The sequence below is a fragment of the Miniopterus natalensis genome, chromosome 3 (genome assembly GCF_054644295.1).
Source record: "Miniopterus natalensis isolate mMinNat1 chromosome 3, mMinNat1.hap1, whole genome shotgun sequence".
In the NCBI taxonomy this organism is placed as follows: domain Eukaryota; kingdom Metazoa; phylum Chordata; class Mammalia; order Chiroptera; family Miniopteridae; genus Miniopterus; species Miniopterus natalensis.
The window spans coordinates 86,134,538-86,149,278 of record NC_142083.1 but is presented as its reverse complement, the minus strand read 5'-3'; the positions used below and the strand labels follow the sequence as shown (position 1 = coordinate 86,149,278).

Here is a 14,741-nt window from a genome sequence, read left to right as displayed (position 1 = left end):
CTCCACCCTCCAGCCCCAGAAAAGAAACCAGGGAGACATCCTGGAATATGTGTAACAGAAATGACCCCAGGAGACCCCAGGAAAAAAGGGATTCCTTCAGCAAAAGAAGGGCACACATGCAAATTGTCAGGTCTCCAAAGAAAATAGCCCAATTTGTACACAAGGTGGAGGACCAGCTGGGAAAGGCCCAAAATATCTGGTCTTTTACAGTCTCAGGAGAAAAATGTTTTTTTACAATAGTGTAAGCAAAAGTGAAACCTGGTTACAAAAGCCCTAAGGAACTCTTTCACTTTTACCTTTATTACACGGAATATCGCTAGTCGGGGCCATTGGCTAGACATCTTTAAAATACAAAGACTCTGCAATGCTGTTTTTGTTGTAATGGAATTTAACATGCTTATGGTTCCAGAAAAAGTCCAACATACATGGCGCTTCTAAAACTCTAAGTTAGTAAGGAGGGAGAATTTAGACAAAAGAGGGAATTGGCATCTCCAGCCATCTTCGGGAAAGGAAGTGAGAAATTATACCATGGTTGTTAGGCTATCTGACACCCCAAAAATTCAAATTCAGTCCACTTCCATAAAAACACAGACATTCACAGTGCAATGTTTCAGAGAAATGCTTTCAAATTCCATCTTCTGAATTCTGTCTGTTTCTGCAGGGCAGTATATTCCACAAGTCAAAGATACAGTTACCACAATCTGAAAGGCAGGTTCAAACACAGCGCGAGTACAAATTACAGTGAATTGCAGAATGGAAAATGCTTCGATTGGGGAGTTGGGCTGCTCCCCCAGAACCAGAGCGGGCAATTTCCCTCTGGATTCCTGGTGAAACCACTTCCCCAGTTTCCACATGACGGTTTTTGATGAAACAGTGCAATGAGAACATTAATGGGACTGCATCAAGACAAAATTGTGTGTACCCTGATTGCAACTCCATAAAAAAACAGGCACCATGACAAAAGGCCAGGCAGCTGAATTAAAAAAACCCGAACATGTTAGCTGTTACACTCACATGCTGAGATTATGCCTCATTTTCTTCATCTTACATACTTTCTGTAATATTGTTATTTTGAGTATAACTTTAAAAAATATCAATGATAACCTCCCTGAACTCAAGGTTCAGGCAAGTCAATGCTAAGCTCTTAAATCTACCCCAGAAACACAGTCAATTCTAAAGCTCCAAGAGCTAAGTAGCTTAAATTCTCCGGCACTATCTTTCCTGAAGTTAACACCAAAAAGAATGAAGTGATAAAGAAAGTGCCTCAGGCCCGACCAGGAGTGCCTCAGCAGTTAAGCATCGACCTATGATCCAGGAGATCGTGGTAGATTCCCAGTCAGGGCAAATGCCTGGGTTGGGGGCTCGATCCCCAGATCCCCAGTGGGGGGGAGGGGGGGGGTTGTGCAGCAGACAACCGATCAATGACTCTCATTACTGATGTTTCTATCTCTCCCTCTCCCTTTCTCTCTCTGAAATCAATAAAGATATAATTTTTTTTAAAAAGTGCCTTAGGCTTTCAGGATCCTGGTGAATTAACTTCCTACCTACTAGGTAGGGGAGCAGGAAATCACTACAGACACCCTAGATTCTGTCCACACCTCAAACCCTATGAAATTACACACAGTTCCTCTACTGAAATAAGTAAGTTGAGGGGCAACTTCATTAGCTACAGAAGTGTTACCACAGCTGCCCAGAGTGCCAACGCAGATTCAAACAACAGGATGAAATTTCCAGGCTTCAGGAAAGTACGGCTTTAAGCTCAAATAACAATTTTATGGTAAGTAACCACCAATCAAGTGCTGAACAGGCCATGGACAGCCAAATGAGCACCAAAGACATCACAAACACGTCTGCACTAAAGAGAGACAGTTAAGGAGGCCTATCTGCCTGATGAGATGGGTCACCTCACCCACAGGGCTATTTTCAAGGCAGCAAAAGCAAAACAGAGGACAAGGCCCAGTACCAAGACTCCAGGACTTCCTCATATGGATCTCCTTTTTCCCACCATCACTATAGCTGTGGGGAGATTCATCTTGGGTGGCAGAATTTTAAGTCCCTGACAGGCACCAGCCTGTTCTCAGAATGGGATCATACATACTTCTGGTCAGTGTGGATGGTCAAGGACCGCAATTCATACACTGTTTATGTCCTTGAAAGTTAATTTAAGCTGGAAATACCTTCTGACTCCTTCTCTCTCAATGGTTCCTTTTACTGTCCTCAACCCTGGGCGTGTCTGCGCCTCCTCCGAAGCTTTGCTGAGATGCTTCTGCAAATGCGGAATGCTGCCGGTGTCCCCATGTCCCTCTGCCAAATGTGCTCAGGCGTCAGCTTTGCTATTAAACTTTTCTTGATTAACCTGTCCCCATGCTCAAAGCAACTTCCCTTCCATTTCTCCTAACCCCCATTCGGGCATTAGTGAGCACTGGCTCTTTAACAACTGTGTGTGTTTCCACTTTCCACTCATAGCATAAACCCCTTAGGACCAGGAGCCATTCCTGCTGTGTCCTTTCCAGGGCAAGGGTAGCACTTCATTTCCCCACAGCCAGCCCATGAAAGGGACTGAAGGAACAAAGTGAAATTTACTCACCAAAAAGAGCGAATTACTTCAGTCTAGTATTTTAGAGACTTAACAAATTGATTCTCCGTCTCAGATCAATCACCAAGTCACTTAATCCATGGCAACATTACAAGGATACTTTTTCAAATGTGAATAAAAGCATCTATTATTAATGCCTTAAAGTAATAGGAAAGAGGAAAGATGGGCCTCTCCCATAGTAGACCTACAATAAGTGTTTCTTAGAGAGTCTGGTGCACATTAGATCCCAAAGCAAGGACTGGCTGAGAGGAAAGCCAAGTGCAGCATGGGTGTTATTCTACGCCAGGTAGAACAGGTCACCTGCTCTCTGGATTCTGATCCAACTATGATAAAACCAAACATGGTGGCAGAATCCAAGCTCTCTTTGCAGGCACCCAGGTTAGTCTTATTTTAAAAGAGCCACTCTGAGAAGGTTAGGGGTGGGAGTAGGAAAGTAAGTGAGCCTCACCTTAATGCAAACCATGGTTTTCCTTAAAAGGGCCCCAGGAGAACTGCAGGGACAACTTTCCTTCCAAAAGGCCCCTGAACCAGCACCAAGGCGGAGGGGAGAGATTTATCTCCCATGGGAAGACTGGTGGCAGAGTCTAACCTGATGGGTTAGATAGGAAGGCCCTGTGGTTTCCAGAAACTGGATTTCCCAACCACCAAAGCACAGTCCAAGGGTGGATGGCATCAGCCCCACTATCCCAAAGCACAAAAGTGAAAGCTAGTGAAGGTCCAACTGACCTGATCCCTGAAATGATGGCCCTTCCAGGATTCACCATTTCCCCTCCCTGACCTTGATCAGGAGCTCCTGGCCTAACACCCAGCCCGCTGCCATATGCATACTGACCTGGAAAGCTAAGGGGAGGGCACCTGCCTAGCTTGGCGGGAGGGGCAATGTCCACCTCGGCCACAGGTTCCCCTGCCTGTGCCCACAGCATTCATCCTGACGGGAAAATGGGCAAACTCCTGCGCTCACTGGGTGCCAATCTTACGGGGCGGCGGGAATCTAGCCAGGCCAACGCTCCCTTTGCGTTGTGTCCCAGATTTTCATCTCCCGGGACTCCCCAGGCCCGCGGGTGACCACACGGGCACCCACTGAGGGTGGTCCTGGGTCCTGCGTGAATTCCCCCGGGAAGGGGCAGAAACGCAGATGCCGTGGCCCCTAGAAGCCGAATTTCTGGGACCTGTATCGGGAGATTCGTCGGGGTTTGTTGTTTGGTTTTGTTTCAGAATTCCCGGGTGACGAGTCTGAAAAAATCTCAACTTTAAGATCGCAGCCACCAGGGCGAATCGCGACTTCCCTGGAAAGATGAGGGCAGTGCTTGCCGCAGAGCGCGCCGCGCACCCGGAGAAGCGCGCTTTCAGCTCGGGGACGGGCGGCCCCGCCGCGCGCGATCCGCGAACGATCGGCCCACTCGGGGCGCCGGAGTGGACCCCGCCCGTCCCACGGCCGAGACAAGCGCTGGGGGGCTGGAAACCCGCCCGCGCCGGCCCCGCGAGGGAGTTCTCGGCCGGAGCCCCGCGCCCGCCACCCGGTCTCGAACCCCGGGGCCCGCCGGGGTCGTCGGCCGCCACGACCGGCGCGAAGCCCCGGGTCCCCCGGCCTCAGCTGCTCCCGGGCCCCCGGCAGGTGCTCGCACCCAGGGCCCCCGGCTCCCGGCCCCGCCGCCGTGCCTCCCTTAGCGCCCCGGCTGCTGCCCCGCCGCACTCACCGCCGCTCGCGCCGCCAGTCGAGCCGGGAGATCTGAGCCGGCAGCGCAGGCGGGCGGGCCGGCGGCACCTCGGCGGGGGCGGGGCCAGGAGGGGCGGGGGCGGGGCCAGGAGGGGCGGGCCCGGGGCGGGGCGGGGCCAGGAGGGGCGGGCCCGGGGCGGGGCGGGGCCAGGAGGGGCGGGCCCGGGGCGGGGCGGGGCCAGGAGGGGCGGGGCGGGCGGCCCAGGCTTCCTGCTCCTCGCTGCCTCCCAGCGTCGCCAGCAGCCGCGCCTGGGCACCCCCGGGCCACCACCCCCGGCCCTCGCCCGCCCGGCCTGACCCCGCGAGAGACCGCCTGCCCTCTGGACTCTGCCCTTCCCCTCCACCTCTCTGGTTTCCCACCGGCCAGATTGCACCCCGGACCTCCCCCCTCCCTGGAACCCCCAGTTTCAGCCCAGGCCCCTAGTGCCGACCTCGGAGCCCCCAACTCGCTCCATCCTGGGGTCTCCCATTTCAGATTCTGCGCCTGCCCCTCCACCCCCGCCTCACGCCTCGGCATTCCTTCCCCTCCCCCACCCTCAGACACCGGGACCACCCACCTCAAGTCCCAGATCGCGTGTTGAGGGATCCCCGCTCCTTGTCCTTTTGAGGGTGGCCCTTATCTCCCCGTAACTCAAATCTGTACGTTCAGGCGCATCCAGACAGCCCTAAGTACTCCTTGGGCCTTTGAGTAAGTCAGTTCCTCTGGGCCTCAGTCTCCTGTCTGTAAAATGGGTGTAACAGTACCTATCTCTTACGATCTACTGAGGATTAACTGAAATAATGCAGGCAAAGGGTTTAGCATAGATTGTGTTAAATAAATCTTATCTGCTATTTTTACTGCTTTGTAGGTCCCCAGGGTGGCCTGTGGCCCCTAGGCACTGTCTTACGTCATCACTGGAAACTCTGGAAATTAGTAATTCCTGTTTCAACATCCACTCAGCCCTCTGCCGGTAAATGACTGCTGCCTGCCTGTTTGATAAGAGCCCATCTGCCTGCTACTGTAATATCTGAAGCCCTGATGGAGCAGGGTTCCCTGGTGAGTCATTATAGGGCATTAATGGGCTTGTGCTGGGCTTTGAGAGTATAGAGTCCTGGAGATGGGTGGAGCCCTGGTGTGGCTGTAGGGAGAAATGCCACTTGGGCATTCCTGGATTCGTAGACCTGGATCCTAGAACTCCTCTGGTGGTGGAGTCCCCTGCCTTTACACTGAGACAGGGAGACACTGAGACCTAAACAGGGAGAGTGACTCGCCCAAGGTCCCACAGCAAACTGTCCTCTCCATCCCTGTTCAAATCACTCACCACTGTTCATTATGTCAACCCAGCTACCATCAGCCATGCCCGTGTTACTCAGTCAGAGGAGGAGATTTCAAAGTCCTCCCAAGCATGGGGACTTGTCAGGTAGACGTTATTAGTAAGGCCAACCTTTTTTTTTTTTTTTTTTTCTAACTATAGAGAAAGCTGGATTGTGCCCAACCTCAACCATTCTCCATCCTCAAGGTGGGCAGAAGGACCTGTTGTCCTGACATTAAACCAGAGTATCCTAAACCATCGAGACACAAGCCCTACAGAAAATCTGTCAGAGAAAAATGTTTAAAAACCAGCCCCATGTGGATGTTCTCCCTCCCATTCTTTCCTTCTGTTCTACAGAGTGAAAGGCAATCACACACCTGAATTTCCTTCTGTCTTTTACTTGGTGCTACCACGTTTTCATGCATTTTTCTCCCCTCAACTGCAGGAGCTGGCTGTGTTTTTTCATCTGCCCTAAACACTTACCACGGCTGTGAGTATTCGATTTTTTTCTGGGGAGAGCTGTAAAACTGTAACCCTTTTCTTAATCCCCGAAAAACCACAGAGATTGAATTTCCAACCCAATGCTTCCGAGAAGCCAAGAAAAGTAAACTGGCCAAATGATTATCTCAATAGGCGCAGAAAAAGCATCTGACACAATCTAACACCTTTTCATGATAAAAACACTCAACAAACTAGGAATTGAAGAGAAGTTTGTTAACCTGATAAAGACCATCTGTGCAAAGCCCGCAGCTGGCATCATCCCCACTGAGATCAGGTTCAAGCAAGGATGTCAGCTCTTGCCACTGCTTCTCAATACTGTGCTGGAAGTTCCAGCCATGGCAATTAGGCAAGAAACAGAAGTAAAAAGCACCCAGGTTGGAAAGGAAGAGTAAAACTGTCTCCATTCTCAGATGGCATGATCTTCTGTATAGAAAAGCCTAATGAATCCACACATACACAAACTAGTCGTGCTAATAAGCAGGGCGAGCAAGATGGCAGGATGCTACGGCAACGGACAAAAATCAGTTGCATTTCCATACACTAACAAGGAGCGATACAAAAATGAAATTCAGAAAATAATTTAAGGAAGTTTAAGAATTGTACACTAAAAACTGCAAAACATTGCTGAAATTAAAGAGACCTTAATAAATGGAGAGACATTCATGTGATGTCAGAGTTCTATCAGAGACATGGAACCAGACAGATAAATAGATACATGATTGATGATAGACAGATAGATGATAGATGATAGATAGGTAGATAGATAGATGATAGATAGATGATAGATAGATAGATAGATGATAGATAGATAGATAGATAGATAGATAGATAGATAGATAGATAGATAGATAGATAGAGATAGATAATAGATAGATGATAGTTATAAATAAATATATGTGAAACTCTTAGGCAGGAGCTGAAACTCTAATCCATAGGTAGAATTCTTCCTCTGGTAAACCTCAGTTTGCTCTTAAAGACTTTCAACTGATTGCATGAGGCCCAAATTACCAAAATAATCTCCTTTACTTAAAGCCAACCTGTAGCAGTTACGACATCAACAGCACACCTTCACAGCAACACCTGGGTTAGTGTTTCCTTGAATTACTGGGTATTATAGCCTAGCCAAGCTGACACATAAAACTAACCACCAGAGATGGCACTACCCCCCCAAACCAATGTACAAATCTAATGTAATCTCTATCAAAATCCCAACTGCCTTTCTTGCAGAATTATACCAACTGATGCTAAAATTCATATAGAATCACAAGGGACTCCAAATAATGAAAAACAATCTTGAAAAAACACACCCAAAGTTGCCTTCATTTTTTCACGAGTCTCGATTACGAAAGTTACTATAAACACTACAGCGATCAAATCACGTGGTATTAACATAAGACTAGACCTATAAATCAACAAAATAAAATCGGGAGTCCAGATATAAACCCATACATGTGTGGCCAATAGATTTTCAACAAGGGCGTCAAAATCATTCCCTGGGGCAAGAGTCTCTACAGCAAGTGGTGCTAGAAGAACTGGATGTCCATAGGCACGAGAATGAAGTTGGAGCCCTACCTCATACCATACACAAAATTTAACCCAAAAGCGGAAAACTATAAAACTCTTGGAAGGAAGCAAAAGTGTAAATCTTCATGACTTTGGATTATTAGATTAGGTAATGGTTTCTTAAATATGCACCAAAAGCACAAGCAACAAGGGACAAAAATAGATAAACTGAACTTCATCAAAATTAAAAACCTTTGTGCACCTAAGGACATTATCAAGAGTGTGAAATGACGCTTGGCCGGCGTGGCTCAGTGGTTGAGCATCGACCTAGGATCCAGGAGACTGCGGTTCAATTCCCAGTCAGGGGCGTGCGGGAAGCAGCTGATCAATGGCTCTCATCATTGATGTTTCTAACTCTCTTCCTCTCTCTCAGATCAATAAAGATATATATTTTTTTAAAAAAAAGTGTGAAAAGACAGCCTACAGAATGGGGGGAAATATTTGCCAATCGTATATTTGATTGTAGTCATATAGATTGATCGATCTATCCAGATTTTATAAAGAACTCTTACAACTCCACAACAAAAAGACAAGCAAGCCAATTTTTAAGATGGGCATTGGGTCGATGAAAATGTTCTGCAGAAAGGCGAACCTCTGGAGGCAGTAAGATCGGTGGTTGCCAGGAACTGGGGGGATCAAAGACAGATAAATTGGCAGAGCCAAGAAGAAGTTTAGGGCCTTGAAAATACTGGTGGGCCCTTGTCATTCTGTATTTGTCCAAACCCACAGAGTACACAATGCCAGGAATGAGCTCTAATGTAAACTAGAGACTTTGGGTGATAGCGATGGGTCAGTGTCAGTGTAGGGTCATCAGTTTTAACAAACGTACCACTCTGGAGGGGATGTTTATAATGGGGAGGCTGTGCACATGTGGGGGGAAGGGATGTGGGAAATTTCGGTACCTTCCTTTTAAGTTTCTATGAACCTAAAACTGCTCTTTAAAAATTGTCCTTTTTTTGGCCCCGGCCAGCGTGGTTCAGTGGTTAGAGCGCCAGCCGGTGCACAGAAGGGTCATGGGTTCGATTCCTGGTCAAGGGCGCGTAGCTCCCTTGTGGGTTTGCTCCCCATCCCCGCCTGGGCGTGTGCTGGAGGCAACCAGTCCATGTGTCTCTCTCATATCGATGTTTCTCTCTCTCTCCTCCTCTCTCTCCCTCCCTTCCATTCTCTCTGAAAAACAATGGAAAAACAATCTCCTCAGGTGGGTATTAACAAAACAAAAAAAAGTCTTTAAAAAAAAAAGTTCTGGAGATGGATGGTGGTGATAGTTGCACAACATTGTGAATGCCACTGAAATAAATGTACACTTAAAATTGGTTAAAATGGTAAATTTGATGGTATCTATATTTTACCACAAAACAATAAAATTAAGTTAAATTAAAAGTGGGCAAAGGACTTGAATAGACATTTCTGCAAAGGAGATACACAAATGGCCAACCAGCACATGAAGAAATGCTCAACATCATTAGTCATCGGGGAAATGCAAATGAAAACCACAATGACATACCACCTCATACCCACTACAGTGGTTATAATTTTTTTTTTCAATGGAAATAGCAAGTGTTGGGAAGGATGTGAAGAAACTGAAACCCTCAAGCATTGCAGGTGGAACTAGAAAATGGTGCGGTTACTGTTTCATCCTTAGGTGGCCAAATAAAAATGTGTACAGGAATATGCACAGTGGCCTCATTCACAGGAGGCAAAGGTGAAAATAAGCCAAAAGCCCATCAGCTGATTACTGGGTCAATAAAATGCGGTATATCCATATGATGGAAAATTATTTGGTCATAAAGAGGAAGGAAGTACTGAAACATGTTGCATTGTGGATAAACGTTGAAAACATTTTGCTAAGTGAAAGAAGTCAGTCACGAAAGGACACGTCTTTTGATTCCATCTGCATGAAATTTTGAGAATATGCAAATCCACAGAGACAGAAAGCTGATCAGCAGTTGCCAGGGGCTGCAAGGAGTGGGAAGTGACTGCTAATGCGTATGGGTTTTCTTTTTGGGGGTGCTAAAAATATTCTGGAAGTTGGTAGCAGTGGTGGTTCCACAATATTTTGAATGTACTTAAATGTGACTAAATTGTAGAGTTTAAAATGGTTAAAATGTTAAATTGTGTAGTATGTGAATTTTATTTCAATTAAAAAAAAAAGTAAACCAGGCATCTCTTGTATGTCCTGTTTGAACACAGAAGGATGGGGGTGCCACACAGTTTTACTTGACACTTGTGACTGTTTTCTCTTCCCACTGAAGACTTTGCAGCTGTGTTCTAATCAGAAAGGGCCCAGGACAGGATCTGGGAAGTAGACACACATACACCAGTAGCCCTGGAATCACAGGGACCAGTTAGAAGGAAGAGACTTCCTCTGGGTGAGACTTCCTCATTCTACTTAAAAAATGACATCAGCCAGGGGAGAAAAACAGGCTTCCTAAAAAAATACAGAATAGGATACATTTTGTTAAAAAGAAAAATACACACACACACACACACACACACACACACACACACACACACACACATGCCTGGAAAAGAGTCTTCATACTTTTTCAAGGATAAAGAACACTATAAAAGGTTGTCTCTGAGTGATGAAAATTAAGAATTTTTTTTCTCCTTTTGCTACTCTTGATTTTCTAGCATTTCAAGAACAAACACAAATTCTTTTTTTTTTTTAACTAATTTTTAAAAAAGGAATTCAGTTTCTGAAAATAGCCTCCACCGCCTGGTCTGTGTTACTCATAACAATGAATTCTGGTAACTAATGTTTCCATAACACCTTTCCATTTCCAAAACACATTTCCCACACACATCACACAACTCATCCTCGCAAAGGCAGAGACTCTGACTGCTGAGCTACGCAGATGGGGAAGCTGAGGCCAGAGGGAGGAGACACTGGCCCAAGGTTGCACCCCCACCCTGTGCCCTGATACTGGCTCACTGTCCTTGCTGGAGCCATAGCTCTGGACGCTTGGGAGCAGAGAGAGGCCTTGGTAGAGTTGCCAGATATAGCAAATAAAAACACAAGATAAATTTGAATTTCAGATGAACAGCAAGTGATTGTTTAGTATAAGTATGTCCCAAATATTGCACAGGACATACTGAAACTAAAAATCAAAATAAATCACTCATAGTCTAAAATTTATATTTCACTGGGTGTTCTCTATTCTATCTGGCAATGTCACCTGCCTGATCTGCTTTTGGCCAGGACAGGAGTCCCAAGTCAGTCCCTTGTCTCTGTTTGTGGGTGATGGCACCTGCAGCCAGTGCCCAGGGAGAGGCCCAGGCTGAGGCCCAGAATTACCTGGCCAGCCTTTCCCCCAGAGGTGTGGGAGACCGTCCTGGAACTGGCTCCACCTCTGTTTTCCAGGCCCACCGAGTAGCAGGTGGGCCTTTTCTGGCCTGCCCAGAGAGGGGACCTGGTTACCTGCTTTGGGTGTACCACAAATGACAGGGAGATTGTGACCTCAGGATGAGAGGCCTGACGCATTTAATAACAACACCCAAATGCCGTGCTGTGTGCCTCTGCCTCTGCTTCTACTTAACAAGACACACGCCAGCCACAGCAATCGGCAAGGGACACAGAATGAGTACCCAGTACAGACTGATGATGATGACAGTGATGATGACAGTGATGGGAAACACTAGCTAGGTCCCCACTGGGTCCCCACTGGGTGCGGGACCCTGACCAAAGTGCTTTTACATTCATTATCTCATTTTTATCCTTCAAAAAACCCTCCTGTTTTACAGATGAGGAAACTGAGGCCCAGACAGGTTAAGTAACAAGCCCTAAGTCATGCAGCAAGAAGGTGACTGAAGATGGAATTTGCACCAGGTCTGGCTGACTCCGAGGCTATCACACAGCCTCTTTATTCCCTCCCCCGATATGTCCCAGGTGCCAGGACTGCTCCCCAGGAGAGGACCAGCATAATAAAGTAAAGGGCAAGGTCCTGACTCCCCTGGAGTTTATGTTCTGATGGGGAGCAGGGGAGATAAATAATAAATAGGTAATAAGTGAGTACCCTGTGACTTTGCAATCATCCCTGGCTCCTTCTGGTAGCCTCCCGGATACACATGTCTTAGTGGCACAGAAGAGCTTCATTCTGAGATCCGTTCCACAGCCCTGGCTGGGTAGGTGGAGCATACATCCCAGAATCCTATTTATTTTACACACAGTCCCATGGTGCACTAGGCACTGGTCCCTCAACAACTCTATGAAGGAAGTATTATATCTTCACTTTACAGATGTAGCACTTGAGGCCCAGAGAGGTTAAGCAAGTTGCCAAAGGTCACACAGCTATTAATGATAGCCGTGGCATTTGAACCCAGGCTGCCTGTCTCCAAGTCTGTGTTTAGTCACCATGCCATGGAGAGCTTCTTGGAACTTAGAACCTTCTAGATCACCCAGTTCCGTGTCTTTCAGGCTGCTGAACCTCGGAGCCTTTCCCTTCAGTGCAGTCTCTACAGAGCCCCAACCTATAAAACAGAAACAAGCAGTTCTGTGTGTTGAAGCAAGCCCCAGTCTGAAAGGAAACAGTCTGCCAACTTCCCCTTGTCCAACCCAGGTCTCCATGCAGATTCCTCCCCTCGTTCAGGGCACCCACAGAGGCCCTCTGTCCCTTGCACCATTGTCTCTCTAGATGCCCCGGACACGGGTGCCACCTTCCCATCTGGCTTTCAAAGGAACTTCCTCATCTGGGGTTTTCTCCCAGGCGCGTATTGCTAGGCTGTTTCTGTGTTTCCTGGAATTTGAACCTGAACACCAGTGTTTGCCCATCAGTTCTAGGTTGCCTAGCACTAGCTGCTGAACTTGGTTCAAGGCTGGTTTCTCTCCCAGCCAGAAGGAGAAGTGCAGGCCCGGGACCTGCACGTGGGTCCGTGGAAGCCTGGAATTGCCTAACGTCCAGAGGTCTGGCTAGGGCTTGGTGTGGGGGACGGGCAGTCAGGCCCCTTCGGTTTGAGGAAATGGTCGGAGCAGTGGTGATGGCTTTGAGTTTGGCACGAGGCCTAGACCAAGTCACCTTTTTGCCTCCTTCCTAGTGGCAGGATCTCAGCCAACCTCTCTTGCTAGACTCTCCCATTTTCTCAGCTGTCCTCCGTCTCCCACTGTGGCCATGACAGGGAGATGAACTCCTGAAGGGAAGCAGCATGTCCCCACGCCTGGCTGTTGTTTTTAGGCTCCCCTTCCACCAAATACAAAAGTCCCCACCAAAACCCCACGAGGCCTATGGACGTGCCCCGTGTGTTTCTGGAATCACAGTTTTGATCTGCTAGCAGCAGCCACAGCTCCCTGATAAGAAAATGGCCCCACCCAAGCAAATGTACTCATGACACAAACCACCAACCACCCCCAACCTGAGCTCCTGACTCCGTCTTCTCACTGTCTAGAGAGGTGTCAGAACCCTCCCCAAGGCCTCCAGAACCCTATGCAGCCTAAGCCCCATTTCTTCTCTGCCTTCTTCTCCAAACACCCTTGCCCTTTGCTCACTCCGATTCTGCCGCGCAGGCAGGCCTCCCTGCTGTTTCAGCACACTCTTGCCTCAGGACCTTTGCATCTGCCATCCCCCCTGCCTGCACCACTGGCACCCCAGGTATCCACATGGCTCACTCCCTTCTTTCAGCCTTTGCTTAAATGTGGCCTTCTCAACCAGGCCCACACTGATCACCCTATCTGAAATTATGGCCCCTCCCCACCCTCTTGCCACCTCCCCCACTCTTCTGTACCACTTACCACATTCTAATGAACAACATCATGTTTATTATTCCGCATCTGTCTCCCCAGCTAGACTGTCAGCTCTGGGAGGACAGGGATCGTTGTGTTGCTCCCAGATGTGCCCCAGATGCCCAGCGCAGGCCTGGCAGATGAATAAAGAGAAGGCAGTGTGGAGGGAAGGGCACCCTGGCACCCTCCACACACTTCATTCCCCCTTTCTGCATCCTGCTCGAGCACAGGTAGCCCTGAGGCCCCGGCCTGGCAGTATCATCAGGCCTTGTTATTCTGAGTTTCCACAAAACAGGTGAATTACGCTGCTTCCCCTTCCACCCACCTACCTTCCAGAGATGAGGTTGTCTCCCCCTTACCCACCTCCCTGCCCCCCCCCACACACCTTCTTGGAGCCACCGAAATGAGACGCTGAGATGTGGAAGAAATACTTGGCAAGCCTGCTGGGGAAAGGGCCTCTAAGATTGGTTCTCCCTCCTTGGCCAGACAGGACTAAATGCTCATTACTAGACCTCCCGCCTCCTGAACCAAGAATATGCTCTTTCTAAAACCGTGATTTATTAAAAAATTGTAATTGTTTGCTACATGCCGAATCTTATTAACTCATTTAACCCCATGAGGTAGACACTACAACTCTCCCCATTTTACAGATGAGGAAACTGAGACACAGAGAAGTTAAGTACTTTGTCCAAGGTCACACAGCTGGTTAGTGTGAAGCCAGGAATGGAATTCAAACAGGCTCTTTCTAAAGTCCGTGTGCTTACACATTATTCTATCCTTTTTGCCTAAAAAGTATAATCCCCATTTTATAAATGATGAAGAGACTGAGACCCAAGGTTTTGCCTCTGTCAGCAGCGGAATTTGAACCTAAGACAGGACTACAACTAACGGGCCCATTCTAATTCACTGCCGCCGAGGGCCCCATTCCGACTGCGTGCGTGTGCACGCGGCCAGCTCTTGCCACCTGGAAGCTTACTGGCCATGCTGGACAATACAAAAGGCCTGAGGCCTCTGAACAGGAAGACCAGCGGTGTGGAAAAGCTTTGGAATCAGCATTGAGGAGGGTCCCCTCAAGTGACAAAAGAGGAACCGGAGGAAAAAGGAGAAGTGAACTGGGGTCAGACTCATTTCCTAAAATGCACACAAGTATTTCCCAGCATCGTAAGCAGACTGAGAAACAAAGCAGAAATGAAGTCCTGTGTGGTCATTGGATGTACGGCGACCTGCAGGGGAGCAAAGGGTTCTTCTGCTCCCCAGAAGTGCTCCTCAATGAACCGCTCCCTAGGCCATTCCCAGCAGTAATCAGATCTTTGAGAGGGGCTAGCTTCACTACCCCGACGTCCTTGTGCCTGTGTG

The 14,741-nt window shown here is 48.1% G+C and overlaps 1 protein-coding gene across 1 annotated transcript in view; it reads right to left on the bottom strand.

The window, feature by feature from the left end:
* The window catches only part of LITAF (lipopolysaccharide induced TNF factor), a 28,780-nt gene extending 24,441 nt beyond the window's left edge, over positions 1 to 4,339 (bottom strand). Inside the window, exon 1 of the mRNA XM_087815651.1 lies at positions 4,294 to 4,339. The gene's annotated coding sequence lies outside the window, so the exon portion shown is untranslated. The remainder of the gene's footprint in view (positions 1 to 4,293) is intronic.
* Between the last annotated feature and the right edge of the window lie 10,402 nt (positions 4,340 to 14,741).